Source organism: Amia ocellicauda, unplaced genomic scaffold (assembly GCF_036373705.1).
Source record: "Amia ocellicauda isolate fAmiCal2 unplaced genomic scaffold, fAmiCal2.hap1 HAP1_SCAFFOLD_32, whole genome shotgun sequence".
In the NCBI taxonomy this organism is placed as follows: Eukaryota; Metazoa; Chordata; class Actinopteri; order Amiiformes; family Amiidae; genus Amia; species Amia ocellicauda.
In genome coordinates this window covers 1,045,187-1,066,769 of record NW_027102887.1, presented here as the reverse complement: position 1 = coordinate 1,066,769, position 21,583 = coordinate 1,045,187, and the positions used below count along the sequence as shown (strand labels likewise).

At 42.3% G+C, this 21,583-nt stretch overlaps 1 non-coding gene across 1 annotated transcript; it reads right to left on the bottom strand.

Annotated features, from left to right (window-relative positions):
• Positions 1 to 806: 806 nt before the first annotated feature.
• Positions 807 to 921, bottom strand: LOC136730543 (U5 spliceosomal RNA). The gene has a single exon (XR_010809337.1). It is a non-coding gene; the product is annotated as a U5 spliceosomal RNA (small nuclear RNA).
• Between the last annotated feature and the right edge of the window lie 20,662 nt (positions 922 to 21,583).

The following is a 21,583-nucleotide window of genomic DNA, read 5'->3' as shown; positions in this document are numbered from 1 at the left end:
CTGCAATTTAGCACTTTCAACTGTTTCTTAGTGATTCCTAGAATTACTAACCGGTATTGTAGTCAATGTGTTTATAACCTTTTTTGTTTAACGATTTGTGTGTTATCCTATGGGATCCCATGGTCTTTGATTTGGTCACGGAAGTGATTTGTCTTTGATTTGTTGATCTAGAGTTGAATTTTAATTAGTTTTTCCCTTTTGTATAATTAGTGTAGTGCTACATTTAGTCTTTGTTTTTAAATAAATTTGACAATTTATATCTTTGGAATTGTTGTCTGCGTCCAATTATTACAGAAATTGAGTTCTACAAGACTCCAGGATTCGTGATAAGGTGATACTATGAATTCACTTCTTTAATTGAAATGTATAAGTGTACCTTACGCTACATATATGTATGTATGTATGTATGTATGTCCAATTGCTTTGACAATACAAATGAATTGAATTGAGAGGGGGAGAGAGAGAGAGAGAGAGAGAGAGAGAGAGACAGACAGACAGACTGACAAACAGAAAAACAGACAGACACAGACACACACACACACAGAGCCAGCCAGCCAGCCAGCTCAGCGATGACATCACGAGCCTCTCTCAGCTGACTGCTATGACATCACAGAGCACGTACATTCCGTTGCTTGCCGTCTGTCAACCACTCAGTCACTGCCAGCCAGACTGGCTGGCTGGCTGGATGGGGGGGCTGCTTGCTGCTGCTGCGTACCTTAGCAAGCTTATTTGCTTGACCGGCCTTCCTACTCCTCTGCCCACATGCCCACCTATGCCCGATCTGCTGTTCACCTGGATCACAGCTCCGCCCCAACAAGGCAGAGCCCCCCAAGAATGGTACAAACTCACCCACGATCCCCTCCACGGAAAGCTTTAGCAAAAGGCAAAAGCGTTATACGTAATGAAGAGGAACCCGAGTCCAAGACGCATCCGACCAGCCATACATATTTGTGTGTATTAAAGATCACATTTTCTTACATTTAGTTTTTCTGTACTTTATTACATCTTATTGTGATTTATAAAAGTATTGTTTCTTTTCCATATGTATGTATGTATGTGTGTGTGTGTGTGTGTGTGTGTGTGTGTCTGTCTCTGTGTGAAAGTTAGTGTGTGTGTCTGTACGTGTGTGTGCCTGTCTCTGTGTGAAAGTGTGTGTGTGTGTGTGTGTATATGTCTCTCTGTGAAAGTGTGTGTGTGGGTGTGACAGTGTGTGTGAGTGTCTGTCTGTCTGTCTGTCATGTAACTCGCACATCTGTGAGGGCACCATTTTTGCAGAAGAGATGTACACATTTTGGAGCAACATATGCTGCCATCCAGACATCATCTTTTCCAGTGACGTCCCTGCATTTTCAAACAGATCACATTTTATTACACTTTGTTTATCTGTACTTTATTACATTTTATTGTGATTTATACTTGTAATGTTTCTTTTCCATATATTTGTATGTACAGTGGGGGAAAAAAGTAATTGATCCCCTGCTGATTTTGTACGTTTGCCCACTGACAAAGAAATGATCAGTCTATAATTTTAATGGTAGGTGTATTTTAGCAGTGAGAGACAGAATAACAACAAGAAAATCCAGAAAAATGCATTTCAAAAAAGTTATAAATTGATTTGCATGTTAATGAGGGAAATAAGTATTTGACCCATTTTCAATGCCCTGGCTTAGGGAAGGAGGTTCTCACCCATGATTTGACGGTACATGGCCCCGTCCATCGTCCCTTTGATGCGGTGCAGTTGTCCTGTCCCCTTAGCAGAAAAACAGCCCCAAAGCATAATGTTTCCACCTCCATGTTTGATGGTGGGAATGGTGTTCTTGGGGTCATTCCTCCTCCTCCAAACACGGCGAGTTGAGTTGATGGCAAAGAGCTTGATTTTGGTCTCATCTGAGACCACTTTCACCCAGTTCTCCTCTGAATCATTCAGATGTTCATTGGCAAACTTCAGACGGGTCTGTACATGTGCTTTCTTGAGCAGGGGGACCTTGCGGGCGCTGCAGGATTTCAGTCCTTCACGGCATAGTGTGTTACCAATTGTTTTCTTGGTGACTATGGTCCCAGCTACCTTGAGATCATTAACAAGATCCTCCCATGTAGTTCTGGGCTGATTCCTCACCGTTCTCATGATCATTGAAACTCCACGAGGTGAGATCTTGCATGGAGCCCCAGACTGAGGGAGACTGACAGTTATTTTGTGTTTCTTCCATTTGCGAATAATCGCACCAACTGTTGTCACCTTCTCACCAAGCTGCTTGGTGATGGTCTTGTAGCCCATTCCAGCCTTGTGTAGGTCTACAATCTTGTCCCTGACATCCTTGGACAGCTCTTTGGCCATGGTGGAGAGTTTGGAATCTGATTGATTGATTGCTTCTGTGGACAAGTGTCTTTTATACAGGTAACGAGCTGAGATTAGGAGCACTCCCTTTAAGAGAGTGCTCCTAATCTCAGCTCGTTACCTGTATGAAAGACACCTGGGAGCCAGAAATCTTGCTGATTGATAGGGGATCAAATACTTATTTCCCTCATTAACATGCAAATCAATTTATAACTTTTTTGAAATGCGTTTTTCTGGATTTTCTTGTTGTTATTCTGTCTCTCACTGCTAAAATACACCTACCATTAAAATTATAGACTGATCATTTCTTTGTCAGTGGGCAAACGTACAAAATCAGCAGGGGATCAAATACTTTTTTCCCTCACTGTATGTATGTATGTATGTATGTATGTAAGTGTGTGTGTGTCTGTCTCTGTGTGAAAGTGTGTGTGTGTGTCTGTCTGTGAAAGTGATTGTGTGTGAAAGTGTGTGTGTGTGTGTGTGTGTGTGTGTGTGCGTGTGTCTGTCTGTGAAAGTGTGTGTTTGTGTGTGTATGGGTGTGACAGTGTGTATGAGTGTCTGTCATGTAACTCGCACATCTGTGAGGGCACCATTTTTGCAGAAAGAGATGTACACATTTTGGAGCAACATATGCTGCCATCCAGACATCGTCTTTTCCAGGGACGTACCTGCATTTTTCAGCAGGATAACGCCAAACCACATTCTGCCCAGATTTCAAGTGCATGGTTGCATAGGCAGAGAGTGCGGGTGCTAGCATGGCCTGCCTGCAGTCCTGACCTGTCTCCGAATTGAGAATGTGTGGCGCACTATGAAGTGCAAATTAAGACAACGAAGGCCCTGTGCAGTTGCGCAGCTGAGGAAATGCATAATGGATGAATGGGGGAAAATCCCGCTTGCTAAACTTAACCAAGTGGTGTCTTCAGTGCCCAAGTGCTTAATAAGTGTTATTAAAAGAAAAGGTGATGTTACATAGTGGTAAACAGTCGACTGTCCCAACTTTCTTGGTTTCTTTTCACTGCTAATGAGATGCTGTAGAGTGAGTTAGTTATATTGCTTTCAGGAGCTCTAATCGTATTGATGAGTTCATGCAGCATTTGTAATTGAATTTCAAAAAGAAATCTTTGCTGTCTGGCCTGTGTGTATGAGATGTACTCTGTCAATCTTTGGCTAACAACTGAAACATTGGTAGAACAGAAATGGCAACATAAAAAAGAAAAGTACATTTTAAAAGAGCACATTAAATAGGATGAATATACAGTTTTTTACAATCACTTTGTCACTAATTTCAGAACCTTGATGTCATTTTTCAAAACTCTAGACACAAAACTCAAAACGGTCATCACTTGTAACACAGGCTGTCCAATGTTCAAAACATTGCATTGTGCATTCATATCTTTAAAGAAACCTAGCACTTGCAGACTTGTTGGTTCAAATAACTCATTTATCATGAAATACCATAGTAACATAGTAACACAGAAGATACCGATAGTTTCACTGTGTAGTTGTTCGTACAATCATTAAATATTGTAGTACAAAATATGTGATACATGTTTCATTATGGTACTACACATAAATACATCACTGTAAAAGGACTAGTAGAGAGAATACTACAGACACAGTGGAATCATTGAACAAAATCTGAAATGTATTGATGCAATACAATCAAATCACACCATAGGTTTCTTTGAATCCATGCAAAAATAATTAGCTACAAAAACGAACAAAACTACAGTAAAATGTCAACTGCAGTGTTCCTCACCTGGCTTAGTGTAAAAAGCAAAACAAAGGATTGATTACTGTACTTCTAAATTTCCATCAGCCCTGTGTTCAGGTTCAGGTTCTCACAACCATTTTTCACAAGAGGCATCTTGAAACTGAACATACCTGAACATACTCAGTCATCAGCTGCTTCACTCTGTCTGCATTTCTTTCAAAAGGCACACTATACTCTGTGCTACACATTGGTATGCAGTATACAGTCATTTGACAATTGAGAGTAGCCTAATGTTTAGTGCATGCTGAAGACTTGCCGCTTCTCAGTACGGACATTTCTGATGATTGAGGCCACAGTTGATCCTGAGTTGATTCTGAGGTTTGATTGAATCATTGTAGCTGCCTCAGTCATGGTCATGCCATGATTTACAACATGTTCTACAACTATTTCTCGGATTTCACTGGACACTATTTGCTGTTGCTGCCGCTGTCTGGTCCGTGGCCTTGTCCTCTACCACGTTCCCCCAACACCTCTCAAATGAGGCCCATGGCTGCCTCTCTGGTGAGGCCTAAGCCCTCCTCTATGACGAGGCCCACGACCACCTCTCAGAAGGGGTGCATGTCCCCTTCCATTCCTTTGACCACCACGTCTTCCTCCTCCCACTGCTTGACCTCTATTGTGACCTGGATGACCTGCCGGCTCCATGTTATCACTGTGTTGCTCGGGTGGATAGCACTCATTTCACTCGATACTCGTACCACAATGTGAAATCAATCATCAATAACCAGTTGGCAGTATTGGAAAAGCAATTACAAGGGCCTGCATACATACAGTAATGTCAAATCTGATGTGGAAGAACAATCATCTTCAACCAGGTTGGAGCGTTAGTTGCAATGCCTTTAATACACGCAGCGTGGAGAGGAACAGTGACTCAAGAAGATCCCAAAGTCGCTCTGCCTTCATTTTAACAGTCAGAGCTTTTATACACAAAAATCAAAGAGCTGGTTATAATCAGAAAGTCATTACTATGTTATCTTAAAAGTTAGCTAAGCAGAATTTATATCATTATAGGACAGAGTTCATAGATCAACACATGGATTAGGGAGCAGGCACTTCAATCATACTGTTTGACATTGTCTCCAAGATTCTCATCGTAAATAACAAGCAGAAATCAAACTACCTTCTGGCCTGACCTTCTAGCTTGACCTTATCTTTCTTAAGTATACAAGAGAGAAAAACAGGTATTAGAGAAAGAATTTCTAACTTTCCTTCCACACTGAAAACATGGTGTGGAAAAGTGCTACATGATGATGAATGATGATGAAATATTACATCCATAGATAATGTAGTCCAACTGGTTCATGCTCCTCGGTTATTGGTGTCAATGGATCTCATTATCCTGAAACTTTCATGATCGAAACATGGAATACTGTTCGTCAGTTTCCATAAAACTATGAATTAAGAGTAATGCAACAGTCACTTATCATTTTGAGCAGCTGTATCAATTGATAGTTAGATCTTTGTAATGAAATGAATAGACAGTGATCTCAGATGTAATGTGTGAATTGCATTTTGAAATGGTAATACTTTGACGTTAAGTTGTATCATTTTAGTTCAATGAACAAATGATCTGAGGTTGATGTGTATTGTATCCAAGCAATTGAAAAATGTGCATTTTGATCATCGGGTGTGAGTTTAGTGTCTAGAGTTTTGAAAAATGACATCAAGGTTCTGAAATGAGTGCCAAAGTGATTGTAAAAAAGTGTAATATCAGGGGACAGTGGCTATTACTGATCTGGCCTTCCGTGGCCTCTGTATTAATGTAACAGGTCACATTGTATGTGTACACTGATACTTGATAGTATAATATAGTACAAGTAAAAAACATACATAGGTATCATAGAAGTATTTTGCAGAAATGATTAAGGATAGTTATCAAAATGGAGAGGAAATGCTAAATCCAGTCTCCCCAGGCTGAGCTTCTATTGCTACACCTGCTAAGTGGATGCTGGCCCCACTATATGGATAGAGCCACACCAAGTACAAGAGTCTCCCCATTGCTATTTATATCTCCCTATCCAGTCTTCTATACGTGTCAGGTATACAAGTGTGTGTGTGTGTGTGTGTGTGTGTGTGTCTGTCTGTCTGTCTGTCTGTGAAAGTGTGTGTGTGTGTGTGTGTGTGAAAGTGTGTGTGAGTGTCTGTCTGTCTGTCTGTCATGTAACTTGCACATCTGTTAGGGCACCATTAATGCAGAGATGTACACATATTGTTTATTTTCCATATATATGTATGTATGTATGTATGCATGTCCAATTGCTTTGACAATACAAATGCACTGAATTGAGACAGAGAGAGAGAGAGAGAGAGAGAGAGAGGTGCTAAGGCACATTTGTAACATAAATTAGGGAACATTTGAAACATGCTTAGGGAACATTCATAAGAACATAAGAACATAAGAACATAAGAAAGTTTACAAACGAGAGGAGGCCATTCGACCCATCATGCTCGTTTGGTGTCCATTAATATCTAAGTGATCCATGGATCCTATCCAGTCTATTTTTAAATGTTCCCAAACTTTCAGCTTCTACCACTTTCCATCTTGAATGCCTTGAAGCCCAATTTCCATTTGTTGTCCCCTGGTGCGTGTGTCCCTGCTGATCTGGAAAAGCTCCTCTGGTTTGAGGAACCTTTCATGATTTTGAAGACTTGGATCAAGTCCCCACGTAATCTCCTCTGTTCCAGGGTGAAAAGGTTCAGTTCCCTCAGTCTCTCCGAGTAGGACTTTCCCTTCAGACCTGGAATAAGTCTGGTTGCTCTCCTCTGAACTGTCTCTAAAGCAGCAATATCCTTCTTGAAGTGTGGTGCCCAGAACTGTACACAGTATTCCAGATGAGGTCTAGCGCATTGTACAGTCTTAACATTACTTAAATTCTACACTTTTGACGATATACCCTAGCATTCTGTATGCCTTTTGTATTGCTTCCCCACATTGTTTGGATGGAGAAAGTGAATCCACATAGATTCCTAGGTCTTTCTCATGCATTACTTCATCTAGATCTGTACCTCCCATAGTGTAATTATAGTGGACATTTTTGTTTTACTGCATGTATTACCTTGCACTTGTCCACATTGAATTTCATTTGCCAGGTGTCAGCCCACAACTGAATTTATCTAAGTTCCTCTGAATAGCATGTGCTGCCAAGATTGTATCTGCTAAGCCACATATTTTAGTATCATCTGCAAATTTGACAAGGTTGCTAAGTATCCCAGAGTCCAGATCATTAATATAGATTAGAAAAAGCAAAGGCCCTAGTACTGATCCCTGTGGAACTCCACTAACAACCTCACTCCAGTTAGAAGTGACTCCTCTAATCTGTTTCCTATACATCAACCAGTTCATAATCCATCTACTTACATTACCCTGAATGCCTACAGCTTCCAATTTGAGGATCAGTCTTTGGTGTGGAACCTTATCAAAAGCTTTTTGGAAATCTAAGTATATCATATCATATGCTTTCACGTGATCTACAGCTGCAGTTGCATGTTCAAAAAAATGTATTAAGTTAGTAAGACATGATCTGCCTCGTCTAAACCCATGTTGACTATCTCCAAGAATATGGTTTTCATTGAGATGCTCCTCTATTTTCTGTCTAATCATTTTTTCCAACATTTTACAGGTGATGCAGGTGAGACTGATTGGTCTGTAATTTCCTGGCTCAGTTTTGTCCCCTTTCTTGTGGATTGGTATGAAATTTGCTGTCTTCCAGTCAGTGGGAACATCCCCTGTTCTAAGTGTCATTTGAAATAATCGAGTTAACGGCCTATACATAATTTCCCTCATTTCTTTAAGTACTGTTGGAAATATCCCATCTGGCCCAGGTGATTTGTTTGATTTTAATTCTGCTAGTCCCTTTAGTACCTCCTCCTCATTTATCCTGATCTCTCTTAGGGTTTGACTGGATTGATTGTCAACCTGTGGCATGTCATCTGTTTTTTCTTTTGTAAAAACCTCTGTGAAATACTCATTTAGAATATTTGCCACATCTTGTTCATTTTCCAAGATACCTCCATTTTTGCCCTTTATCTGTTTCACCTCCTCCTTAATTGACCGCTTGCTGTTGTAATTTTGAAAAAAGCTCATTGCATTGGTTGTAGCTCCAAGAGCTATGTTTCTTTCTATTTCCCTCTTTGCTTTCCTGATCCCTTTCTTAAGATCTCTTTGCAGCTCAACATATTCTATGTATTTTGTTTCATCACCATCCCTTTTGTATGTGCTATACAACATTTTCTTCCTCTTTATATTTTTTTGCATGCCTCTGGTTTGTATGTATGTATGTATGTATGTATGTATGTATGTGTGGAAGGAAAGGAAAGGAAGGAAATTCTTTTCTCACAACTGTTTTTCTCTCTTGTATACTTAAGAAAGATAAGGTCAAGCTAGAAGGTCAGGAGGCCATAAGGTAGTTTGATTTCTCTTTGTTATTTACAATGAGAACCTTGGAGACAATGTCAAACAGAATGACCTACGTGCCTGTTCCCTAATACCATGTATAGACCTATGAACTCTGTTCGATAATGATATATGTTCTGCTTAGATAGCCTTTAAGATAACATAGTAATGACTTTCTAGCATGTATGTATGTATGTATATATATATATATATATATATGTATGAATGTATGTATGTCCAATTGCTTTTGACAATACAAATGAATTGAGAGGGAGAGAGAGAGAGAGAGAGACAGACAGACAGACTGACAAACAGAAAAACAGACACACACACAAACACACACACACACAGAGCCAGCCAGCCCGCCAGCCAGCCAGCCAGCCAGCCAGCTCAGCGATGACATCACGAGCCTCTCTCAGCTGACTGCTATGACATCACAGAGCACGTACATTCCGTTGCTTGCCGTCTGTCAACCACTCAGTCACTGCCAGCCAGACTGGCTGGCTGGCTGGATGTGGGGGCTGCTTGCTGCTGCTGCGTACCTTAGCAAGCTTATTTGCTTGACCGGCCTTCCTACTCCTCTGCCCACATGCCCACCTATGCCTCTACTCCAAGATACTTATACAATAGAAAAACTATGGTAATAATAATATAGCCCAAGACAAAAAATATTAATCTTTCTAGACTGTATTAAAGTTCAGCACTTCGGAAAAATAGAATTATTTTGTATTTCAATAAAACAAAAATTATTACTGGTATCCACACACCCAACCAATGTAAATGTCACGGACGGTGTTAATTAGCTCCTTAATCACCATTACTTATTATATTTATATTTCACTTCACTTTATGCAATATGGCTTGTGTATTTTGTTTGGTTCTATATTGCCATTATTTTGTGTGTTGATTATCTTTCACTTTATTGTTTAATTTGTTATTCACTTAGTATTATTTTGATTGTTTGCACGCGTGCCTTATTATTTTTGTTTCTTCTTTCTTTCACAACTCACCTGGGTCCACCTGCACTCTTCACACGCGTCCCCACTTAATCACCCTGCCCTGGGAGAGGAGAGGATTATCTGCTGTAGTCCACTTTCCAATGTGGGAGGTCTCTGTGGCTCATATCTCATTCAATTATTTATTCATTTATCCTACATCAAGTTTATTTATTTTCCCACGTTTCATTCAATCACCATCAGAAGCTCTCTGTGCTAAAAGTGGCAGCACATTTGTCTCACACACATCAAACTCACCTTTTCCTGCTTCCCAAGCCTTATCAACTTACTCAGACCCTCGTCAACTTACTCAAACCCTCTTCAACTTTGGTTAACATTGCTCTGCATTCTAACAGCTATTCTTTCTCCTATTCTTAATTTCTTACAAGAAATGTATTCAGGTTTTTTTATCAATATGTTTTATTTATATTTATACAGATGTCACTCCATTATTCGTTTATTGAAGTCATATATGTACCTAACAAAATATTAGCCAATAGGCCATTGATCTCAATAATGATTCCCATAATCCTAGGACACCTTCTCTTTTACTCTTCCTTTCCATTCTTACTTTTCTCCTGTAAAGCATTTTATATTACTTGAGCTTACTTATTCTATAGTTGTAATCTTATACTTCTGCGGTATCTTACCCTTTTCCTACATCACTCATCTTAAAACCATGGTCTACTTTGACTTTCATTTCAGGTATTATATGCTAGGCACCAATAACCAAACATTTTCTGAAAGACTGTAACATGTCACCAGACTGTTTACATTCTCCTGCTTTCACAGGCTGTCAGGGCTGCACCAGGCTCTCTTCTAGCCTTTCGTTTCCTTGAATTTGACTTTTGACAGAGCTTGTCCATAACATGATGTTTAACAAACAAATTCTGGTTCTTCTTGTGGAGACACCATGACTATTTATGTATTACTATTATTATCCATCTGTTTATTCAATGTATATTTTGGATTACTTTTCTTATAATAGTCTTTCTTTCTGATTTCTGATGCTTGAGGCACTCTGTATAGAGCCAAAGATCCTCATGAATATGATAAATCTGTTGTTACATTTTTAAATATAATTCTAAAATGATTGCCAAAACATAGACATTTACCTTATATCACCTTCAAACTATACATATTCATAAACACACAAAGCACATACACATTGATATCTAAAGATAATTCAGATATCCGATCTGTGGCATGTTTTATTGACCCTGCAGTGTCTCAAACAGCCCTTATAACTTATTATTTAAGCTTATGATTATTTAGAATAAAATGTCAAATAATCCCACTCGATTATTTCATTATTTCACTATCTCAGTTTTCTTGATCCATTGTGAAAAAGTTCTGTTATTTCCTCCTCATCTGTAGAGGCTACATTAGCCCACTCCCCGGTCTGATATTCTCGTAGTAACTGTATCCAAATGTTGGGCGGACATTTAGCCTTCACGATGATGTGTACATCGTGCGGGTGAAGGAGGTGAATAACCATCTTTTCATCTAGAATATCCCAAATAGTTGTGTTACCCTGGTTTGGTTTTAATTTTGGGAGGGACACCCATATCATTTCTTTTTCTCCTGGGGAGAAGGGGACATGGGTTTTAGTCGTATAGACTATTGATTGACCTTCCTCTTTACTCTGTCTAGTTTTGACTTGCATGGGTGCAGCTGGGACCGTTTTCAGAGCGGTCAGATCTGGATACAATGTATTATTATAACCAAAATCAGTGATTGATTTATATTCCGGATTATATGGGGGAGGAGCGCTAGCAAAACCTCCTTTTTCATATTCCCATGCTTTGCGATCTAAATCATCCCAATCGGGCCTGTCGTCCTCGGAGTGATCTGTGTCGCGACGCGCTGCTAACACGGCAGCACATCGCGCACCTACACCTTCACCTTTTCTGACCACTTTTCTTGCCCTTCTAATTTGCCTTGTAGTTCTATTAATTCTATCGTATTTTTCACAACTTCTTCTCTCAATTCACATTACTGTTTATGATGATCTTCCATTTCTGTTATTTTCTTTTCTTGATTCTCACCAACCTGACACAATATCACAATTCCTTTCTCTGTCTTATCTGGTTGTTGTTGCTTCCACCAGTCCCGGTGCTCCTTCGGAGACCAGTCTTTCTCCCAACTTCCTTCCAACATTTTCTTCTCTACATTCTGTTTTTTTATTTCTCAAAAAACCAATAATGCTGGTGTCACTCACTGTGACGATTTATCTGAAATATTACATTATTATATATTATTTTATGTATATATATTATAATAAAAACAAACACTCCAGTAAGGTACGGACACCCGTACATGACACTGGCTAAGGTAAGGGAACCCATAAACAACCATAAGCACCCCCGGACCTAGGACAGACTGTAACTTGCTAACTTGCTAACTTGCTAACTGTTTTGTTTGCTTCACATCGTTTGCTGCTAGTTGCATGCCAAACGAGTTCGTTCTGTCCAAAATATAAGCTTTTTTCTTCTAATAAACTCAATAAAAATACAGTGCACTAGCAACTATTTCCCTTTCAAAAGTTGTAGTCCCGTTTCAGTTAAAACAAAATGTGTTCTTCAAACAAAGAAAATACTTGTGTTTCTTTTCCCTCTTTACCTGCTCTTATCACAAAGCTTCTCAACACAATCTCAGGTGCAGGTGCACTCTGCGCTATCCTTTGCCCGAGCTTTGTCCAGGAAAACTCACTGTAGCCATCTTAGTTCAACACGGGCTCTCCTTACCTGCGAGTCACACGGGTCCAGTTCACTTTGCAAGTGAACAGTCTCTTCTCAGAAACAATAAGGAAACTTGGAAAGAAACACAATCCCAGGTCGGTGTTAAAAAAAAGTTCTTTGTTTTCATATTAAAAGAAAACATTTGTATTTTCTCTGCACACTTCACAGCTCCAATTAGCACACTCAACTAATCCCTGCCCCCCTCAGAACCGTCACTAAAGAAAGGTACTCACAGTCATTTTAAATATGACATCCTGTAGTGTTTCATTTCAAAATATGATCTTATTATCACTTGAACCAAATAAATCCTTTGACCCACTAATACCAAATTACAGTTATGGGGGCCACAGATGTGATTTGAAAATACGATCTTCCATGTCTTTCTGTTGTGTTTTGACCTGGGGATCTGTAATTGTCCAAGTGGCTACTGCACATGTACTTATTTAATATTAAATGTGTTATTTAATTAGGCTTGGTTCTGGTGAGCATGTACAAGACGTCAGCTTTTTAAATAACTGTGTGTATTGGATCATACACATTTTAGAAATACTCTCTCAAACTTCCCGCATTGGTACCTCACCAGGGAGGTAGAAAACAGCAATAGCATTGAAAAAGTGTGATTGTAGTTCTGCTCTTCTGCAATATATTTCTACAATATCTTTAACATCTTCTTTAACATTGTTTTAAAGGCTGGGACCAATATGGTGGAATATCTCCAACACACGGACATTGAGAGACTCGACCCCTTTGTGCTGCTGCTCAGAGACCAACTCTCAGTTGTCTCTGAGTAGGCTATGGATCAACTTCCTTTCCTAATATGAAGGAGACCATGGATACAAAACCTATGAAAAACAGGTGATTATTGTTATTCTTCTCATTATAAACTACTTAATACATCTCTCCCATAAAGTACAACAGGATAGTGGTGACGTCATTCAGGATTGGATTGCCATTGGTCAAAAGCCCTCTGAGAGAAATTGTGTGGCGACACTCCACACTCTTAGAAGAAATTGTTCTGCACAGAACCATAAAGGGTTCCTCGAGTAATCGCTCTGGTGGATCCCTTTATGGTTCTATGTAGAACCCCTTCAAAGGGGTTACATGAAGAACCCCCAAACATAGCGTTCTACACAGAACCATTCGTTTTAAAATGTTATATATAGAACCCATTCAAAAGGGGGACACGTGCTATACCTGAATTTGTTTTCCAAATACAATCTTTAAAAAATGTATGAGTTCATATATACAAACACACATACACAACGTAGAAATCGCACTACTAGTGAAGTAACTTCATTTACATTATATGCCACAACTCCTCAATTTGGAACGCAAAAACAAGACATCTGATGTAAAAGTGTAAACTAATTACGAACAGCACTTTTGATTTTTATCTTCAATTCAGGGGCTACTTATTCGAACAGTAAACTGTATTCTCTCTTCAGAGTGACTGGAATGTTTTTGCCTACATTCAACTTAAATATGAAAGTTTCCAAAAACGGCATAGTTTTCTTTAAGGCTATTCAATGCCAAACACAAAATTCTCTCTGCTTTCAGTGCTTGTCCTTCAGCACAATTACACAGGTTCATGATGTTCTCATTTCAATACATTGTTTTCTTATTTAAACTATTTGACTTTGAGCTTACATTGAGAATAAAATCACTTTTGCAAGTAAAACCTGGCCAAGAAAGGAAGCAGCACTACAATAAAACAATACACAGAATACAAAGCAGTTCCTTCAAAAGTGAAAGTGATAAAGAGTGATGTCTGTCAGTAAATTACGTTGAGATACATATTGGTTATTTTGAATTAGGAGTCCAACTTCAATAACTTCTATTAACAAGCCAAAATACAGATCAGAATTACGGCTAATTGAAAATAATATGTAGCGCCTAGGTAAGCTTGGATGTGTTCAGAGAAACACTAAAAACGGACCTTCCTCACACCCGTCTTGTTGAGGTGGACGTGGTCATACAGGTGATGTGGCTGGATGTCTCAGTGGTGTGCCAGGTGGACGTTGGGGAGGAGGGCACATCTTCGGGATACTTCTGCGTTGATGGCCTGGATGATGTGCAGGGGCACGTCTGTGCGGGGCAGCAGTGTGGAGATGGTGATTTTGGCAGTTTGGAATTCCTCTGTGGCTTTCTTTGCCACCTGTCTCAGGGCTGAGGCCACATCGCCCCTGCGGGCACTCAGGTCGTTAGTGCCGGTGTGGATGAGGATGTGTTTGACCTGGCACAGCCTCCTCTTGGAGAGCAGCTCCAGGGCTCTCTGTGCTGTCGGGCACCAAAGCTTTTTCACTTTTCGCCCAGGGAAGAGGCGCCTCTCATCCAGGAACTTCCCATTGGAGTCGCTCAGAATGACCACCTCTGTGTTGACCTGCCACTCCGGGTTTTGCGTCGGGAGTGGTGGGGGCAGCGGGTGTGTTTTAGGGGAGTGGCGTTTCAGGGGTTTGTGTATTAGTGGCAGGTCTGGTGATAGTGGGGGTGTCAGGAGTGGTGGGGAGTGTGGGTGGATCAGTGGGTGCGTCAGTGGGTGCGTCAGGGGTTGTAGGTGTTGTGGGGTCAGTGCAGTGCAGTCTCTGTGCTCCTCTCTTAGCTTCTCCAGCTGGCTCTGCAGGCTCCTCAGCTGGCTGTGCTGGGGTGTCCTGGTCAGCTCCTCCCTCGCTCTGTGCAGCTCCGTCCTCAGGGTTTGGCTCTGCTCCTCCTGGTCTCTCACTGCTGCTCTCAGCTTATGGATCTCAGCCTTGTGGTGCATCTTTAGTCCCTGAACTCCGCAAACTTCAGCTCCAGCACTGATAGGCATTCCTTTAGTGTTTTAATGTTGCTGGAGAGTTTTGGGGAGACAGGGGGGCAGTCTGTGGGAGATGGGGCACTGTCTGGCTCCGTGTGGCTGGGGGCAGACTGCAGGGTGGCCGGCTCTGGCTCTTGTTTCTCTACCTCAGTCTGCTGCTTTGAGGTGTGGAAGCCGAGAGATAATTGGTCCAGGCTGCTCTCGCTGTCCTGCACCATGATGGTCCCGTTGTGGTATACATTAAAAGTGAGCATCACACTGTCTGTGTCTTTCTCTACCAGCACTGAGATCTGCCTGCCTCTGCTAATGCCCCTCTTGTTGTTATTGGGGTATGTCTGGCACAGGGTTTTGTGAAAGGCGGTGGGGTACTGAGTGTAGAACAGTAGATTGTTCTTGACCCTGTTTTCTCCTTTACCGGTGTAGTCTAGGATGAGGGTCTCAGGAGATGCTCTCATCACAGCTTGTTTGTAGTCCTTCTTAGCCTGTGCAGAGCGAATGTCTTCAGGGTATCGGATTTCAAAAGGCAGCTCTGCAGTCAGACTGCTGTTCGATAGATTTGTATCAGTCTCAGTGGCAGTTGGGCTCTCTCCTACTGTCACTCTATTCAAATTGGAGCTCTGCATTTTCATTGGCTGAGTCAACTACTGAGAATGCTTATTTATTTTATTAATACATATTTTTATGTTTAATTATTTGTCTCTATAGGTGAAAGGTCTTACCTCCAATTCTTGTCTTCAGCATTTCTTTTCTGACTTTTCTTCCTGAACTGTCTCTCTGCTTTCTTCTTTTTGTGTTTCTCTTAAAATTATTATTTTTTGAATACTTTTTCTTCTGAATTTCCATTCCATGTCTTCTGTGTATGTTTATAGTGCTATATATTCATTTGTAAATGACAAATTAAATCCGCTTATGTATAAAAACAAATGTTTTTTAGGAGCTCATATTCCTCTCTCTCTCTCTCTCTCTCTCTCTCTCTCTCTCTCTCTCTCTCTCTCTCTCTCTCTCTCTCTCTCTCTCTCTTTCTCTCTCTCCCTCTCAATTCAATTCATTTGTATTGTCAAAGCAATTGGACATACATACATATACATACATACATACATACATACATACATACATACATACATCTACACGGAAAATAAATAATAGAATTATGAATCACAATAAGATGTAATGAAGTACAGAAAATTAAAATGTAAAAAAATGTGATCTTTAATACATACAAATAAAGAAAATAGGTTTACTATTTCCAGATTCCTTTTTTGAAATACAATGACATGCATAACAAACAAGTATTTACATTATATTTACAGCCGGTGCTCGTGTGTCACTGTGTCCCTCAGGCTGTGGTAGGCGCTGACATATTGGGCAGCCAGGGTGGCTGTGTGTCCCTCCCCCAGGAGGACTGGCGTTTTTCTTTTTTCTCAGTTTTGTCACAGGTTGGGTGGGCATCCATTATGTTGTTACAGAATTTGTCCCTTATTTTGGGCTAAAGCTTTCCGTGGAGGGGAACGTGGATCAGTTTGTACCATTTTTGGGAGAATCTGCCTTGTTGGGGCGGAGCTGTGACCAGGTGAACAGCAGATCGGGCATAGGTGGGCATGTGGGCAGAGGAGTTGGAAGGCCGGTCAAGCAAATAAGCTTGCTAAGGTACGCAGCAGCAGCAAGCATCCCCCACATCCAGCCAGCCAGCCAGTCTGGCTGGCGGTGACTGAGTGGTTGTCAGACGGCAAGCAACGGAATGTACGTGCTCTGTGATGTCATAGCAGTCAGCTGAGAGAGGCTCGTGATGTCATCGCTGAGCTGGCTGGCTGGCTGGCTCTGTGTGTGTGTGTGTATGTCTGTGTGTGTGTGTGTGTGTCTGTTTGTCTGTTTTTCAGTCTGTCTGTCTCTCTCTCTCTCTCTCTCTCTCTCTCTCTCTCTCTCTCTCTCTCTCCCTCTCAATTCAATTCATTTGTATTGTCAAGGCAATTGGACATACATACATACATGCATACATGCTAGAAAGTCATTACTATGTTATCTTAAAGGCTAACTAAGCAGAACATATATCATTATAGAACAGAGTCCATAGGTCTACACATGGTTTTAGGGAACAGGCACGTAGGTCATACCGTTTGACATTGTTTCCAAGGTTCTCATCGTAAATAACAAACAGAAATCAAACTAGCTTCTGGCCTGACCTTCTAGCTTGACTCTATCTTTCCGCCTTATATACTTGGTGAATAATTGAGGAAGTAGCACCAAGTGACCACATTAGGCTGCCTGAGGGTTTCTGGGGAGTGTAGTTGTCTAGGGTCGGTTTTCTTCCCTAGAGTGCAGACCTTGCAGCAGACCTGGCCTGACATATCTGCCATGTATGACCCTGCCCCTTGGTTTGTCCCACATCCTCCCCCCCAGCTGCGACCCCATAGGTCGAGCGACAGCCGCAAAAAAGCATGCACCCGGGACAGCCCATCAACATTCCCCATGGCCTTCCCTGGCCTGTGCTGCAGGGTGAAATGAAAATGTTGGAGACTCAAAAACCACCTCATCACACGGGCATTCCTGTCTTTCGAACGATGCATCCAAGTGAGGGGGGCATGGTCAGTGATCAGGGTGAAGTGCCTGCCCAACAAATAGTATCGAAGACTGTCCAAAGCCCACTTCACTGCCAAACATTCTTCTTCAACTACCAAATAATTTATTTCATTGGATTCCAACTTTCTGCTAAGGAACAACACCGGGTGTTCGTGATCACCCATTCTTTGGGACAAAACCACTCCGATCCCCACCTCAGAGGCGTCCGTCTGGACTATAAATTCTTTCTGAAAGTCAGGTACCATTAAAACGGGGTTGCGGCAGAGCGCCTCCTGTAGGCTCCGGAAAGCCCGGTTTGCTGTATCACCCCATCTAACCATATTGGGTTCTGTAGCCTTAGTCATATCAGTCAGAGGGGCCGCTAAGGTAGCATAGTTGGGAATAAACCTCCGGTAATACCCAGTTAACCCTAAAAATGCCCTAACCTGCTTTTTATTGACAGGCCTAGGCCAAGAGTTTATGGCTTCAACCTTGGATATTTGGGGTTTCACCATACCCCTCCCTACTGTATAGCCCAAGTATTTGGCCTCTTCCAACCCCAAATTGCATTTGGTTGGATTAGCCATCAGGCCTGCTGCATGTATTGAATCCAATACCGCTTGGAGCTGAGACAAATGTGATTCCCAATCTGGACTGTGAATGACCACATCATCTAAATATGCTGCCGCATACGTCCTGTGTGGTCTAAGTATGTGGTCCATCAACCTTTGAAAGGTGGCAGGAGCACCATGCAGGCCAAAGGGCATCACTGTGTAGTGAAACAGACCATCTGGGGTTGCAAAGGCTGTTTTTTCTTTGGCACCCGGGGTCAAGGGAATCTGCCAGTAGCCCTTGGCTAAGTCAATAGTTGAAATATAGCGAGCATTCCCAATATTCTCTAACAATTCATCTACTCGGGGCATTGGGTATGCATCAAACTTTGAAATTTCATTAACCTTTCTAAAATCATTACAGAATCTCCAGGAGCCATCAGGTTTGGAAACCATGACTATAGGGCTGGACCACTCACTGTGGGATTCTTCAATAACCCCTGCCTCCAGCATTTCCTTAACCTCATTTCTAATAGTGTTCCTGCGAGCTTCTGGTACCCTGTAAGGCCTCATATTTACCTTCTTTCCTGGGAGAGACACAATGTTGTGAGAGACTAAATGGGTACGCCCCGGTATGCCTGAGAAAACTTCCCTATTACGTATTATCAAGTCGTTCACCTCCTTCAACTGGTCAGGTGACAAGGCAGCTGCAATATTCACCTTCGGTGTCCCTAGTGGCTGAGGGGGGTAAGTCAACATCAACACTTCCCTGTCCTTCCAGGCTTTTATTAAGTTGACATGATATATTTGTTCTGGGGGTCGGCGGCCGGGTTGCTGAACCTTATAGTTCACTTCCCGTATTCGCTCTATAATCTCATAAGGTCCCATCCACGTAGCCAGAAATTTACATTCTACAGTGGGAACCAACACCAACACCCTATCACCAGGCTGGAACACCCTCAGTGTAGCCTGACGATTATAGGCGAATTGTTGGTGTTCCTGTGCCTGCCTTAGGTGCTCTCTCACAATGGGAGTGACTGTGGCTATTCTCTCTTGCATAGCATTGATGTGCTCGACTACACTCCGGAAAGGAGTGGACTCGTGTTCCCACGTTTCACGGGCTATGTCTAATATCCCCCTGGGGTGCCTCCCATATAACAGTTCAAAAGGCGAAAAGCCCAGGGAAGCCTGTGGGACTTCCCTAATGGCAGACATCAAGTAGGGCAGCATGAATTCCCAATTTTTCCCATCCTTATCGATTACCTTTCTTAGCATGGACTTCAGGGTCCTATTAAATCTCTCAACCAACCCATCTGTTTGTGGGTGGTAGACTGATGTTCTCAACTGCTTAACCTGCAACAATTTACACAGATCGGTCATAACCTTAGACATAAAGGGTGTGCCCTGATCTGTTAATATCTCCCTCGGTATCCCCACCCTACTACACATCAACATTAGCTCTTTTGCAATACCTTTTGAAGCCATGGTCCGCAGTGGAATGGCTTCTGGGTACCTGGTGGCATAATCCAAAATAACCAGTATATACTGATGCCCTCTGGCTGATTTCGGGAGAGGTCCCACCACATCCATAGCTATCCTAGCAAAGGGGGTCTCTATGATGGGCAAAGGGACCAGTGGGCTTCTGAAGGCTGGTTTAGGAGCATGTAGTTGACATTCAGGACATGAGCTACAATGTTCTGTCACGTCTGCATGTACGCCTGGCCAGTAAAACCTCCTCAGGAGTCTATCCTTGGTTTTGTCCATCCCCAGATGTCCCCCCAGGATATGCCCATGTGCCAGATTGAGAACTGTTCGTCTGAATGGGGTGGGAACTAGCAATTGCTCCACAATGTCCACCCCTATCTTATTTACACGGTACAATAGGTCATTTTTTACCATAAAATAAGGATAAGCTGTTGGCGGGTCTGCAGTAGTCATAGGGGTCCCATTTACTACCTTCACATTTTCTTTAGCATAGTGTAGAGTGAGATCTCGCACCTGTGCGCTGCCAAAATCAGTGGGGAGTCCCTCTAACACTGACACTTCTACATTGTCAGCTTCAGGGGTCTCTATGAATGGATTCTCACCCACCCTGCTAGTGCTGGGTTCCTCACCCTCCATAGGGTCATCTACGTCACTACATTCCACCCCTATGTTTTCAGTTTAATTTTCCCCAACCAAAACCTTCACTGTCGACTCAACTGGAACCAGGTCTACTTTTAGCTCTAGTTGTGGGATCGAGGCAACTTCTGGCTTACAGTTTTCAGTGTGCATTTCCAATTTACTATGTTTTCTATCTAGTTTTCCAAAATTAGGAAAATATCGTCCCAGTATCACATCATATGGCATGTTGGGTACCACACCGACTTCGTAATCTAGTTTCCCGGCCTCTGTCTGTATGTTTACAAGGGCTGTGGGATAGGGGCGTGTGTCACCATGTGTGCATGTGATACTGAGCTCCTGATGTCTATCCAGCTTGTTGGTCGCTACTAATTTTTCTGTGACCAGTGTAACCATACTGCCAGAGTCGAGTAGAGCAGCCACTTCTTTCTCATCGACTATCACTGTACACATGTGTTTTGGATTAGGTACTCCGCCTATGAAAACATCCGTCCCAACAGGGCAGGCATAAAATACCGGTTTCTCTTTCCCCATATCACACACATTACATTGCATTGGTTCCTCTCTACCTGGGCAGTGGGCCGCAATATGTCCTACTTTGTCACAATTGTAGCAGACAATTGGTTGTGATGGTGACCCCCTATAACCCTTAGTCTCGGCTTTAGGCCCCACCTTTGCCCCCCCCAGTCTTGCTCTTTTCTTCCAACCCAGCGCGTCATGTTTCCCAGAGTACTTTGGAACCATCTTACCCGGTCCGCTGGTTCGTCATGGCCTGGGGAACGAGTTTTTAACCTCCGGTACATGCTCTGCTGCTCCGGCTGTATAGAACCGCTCTACAATGGCCACCAAGGTGTCAGCGGACAGCACCTCATTCTGGCCAACCCAGCGTCGAACGTCCTTGGGCAAACAGCGTTGGTAGTTGTCAAGGACTATGGCCTCCACCACCTCGGCTGATGAATGGACCTCTGGCTGTAGCCATTTCCTGGCCAGATGGATCAGATCAAACATCTGCGTTCGGATTGGTTGTCCTGGTTGGTAGGCCCACTGCTGAAACCGATGTGCCCTCACTGCGGTGGTCACGCCCAATCGGGTCATTATCTCCGCTTTCAATTTATCATAGTCCTGGGCGTCCTTCAGCTCCAGATCAAAGTACGCTTTCTGTGCATCCCCTGCCAGATAAGGTGCCACAAGCCCTGCCCAGGAATCTTTTGGCCATCCCTCTCTCCGCTGTCCTCTCAAAGGTCATATGGAAGGCCTCAACATCGTCCTGTTTTGTCATTTTCTGCAGAAAGTGATTGGTGCGGGGAGTGGAATGGGTTGCAG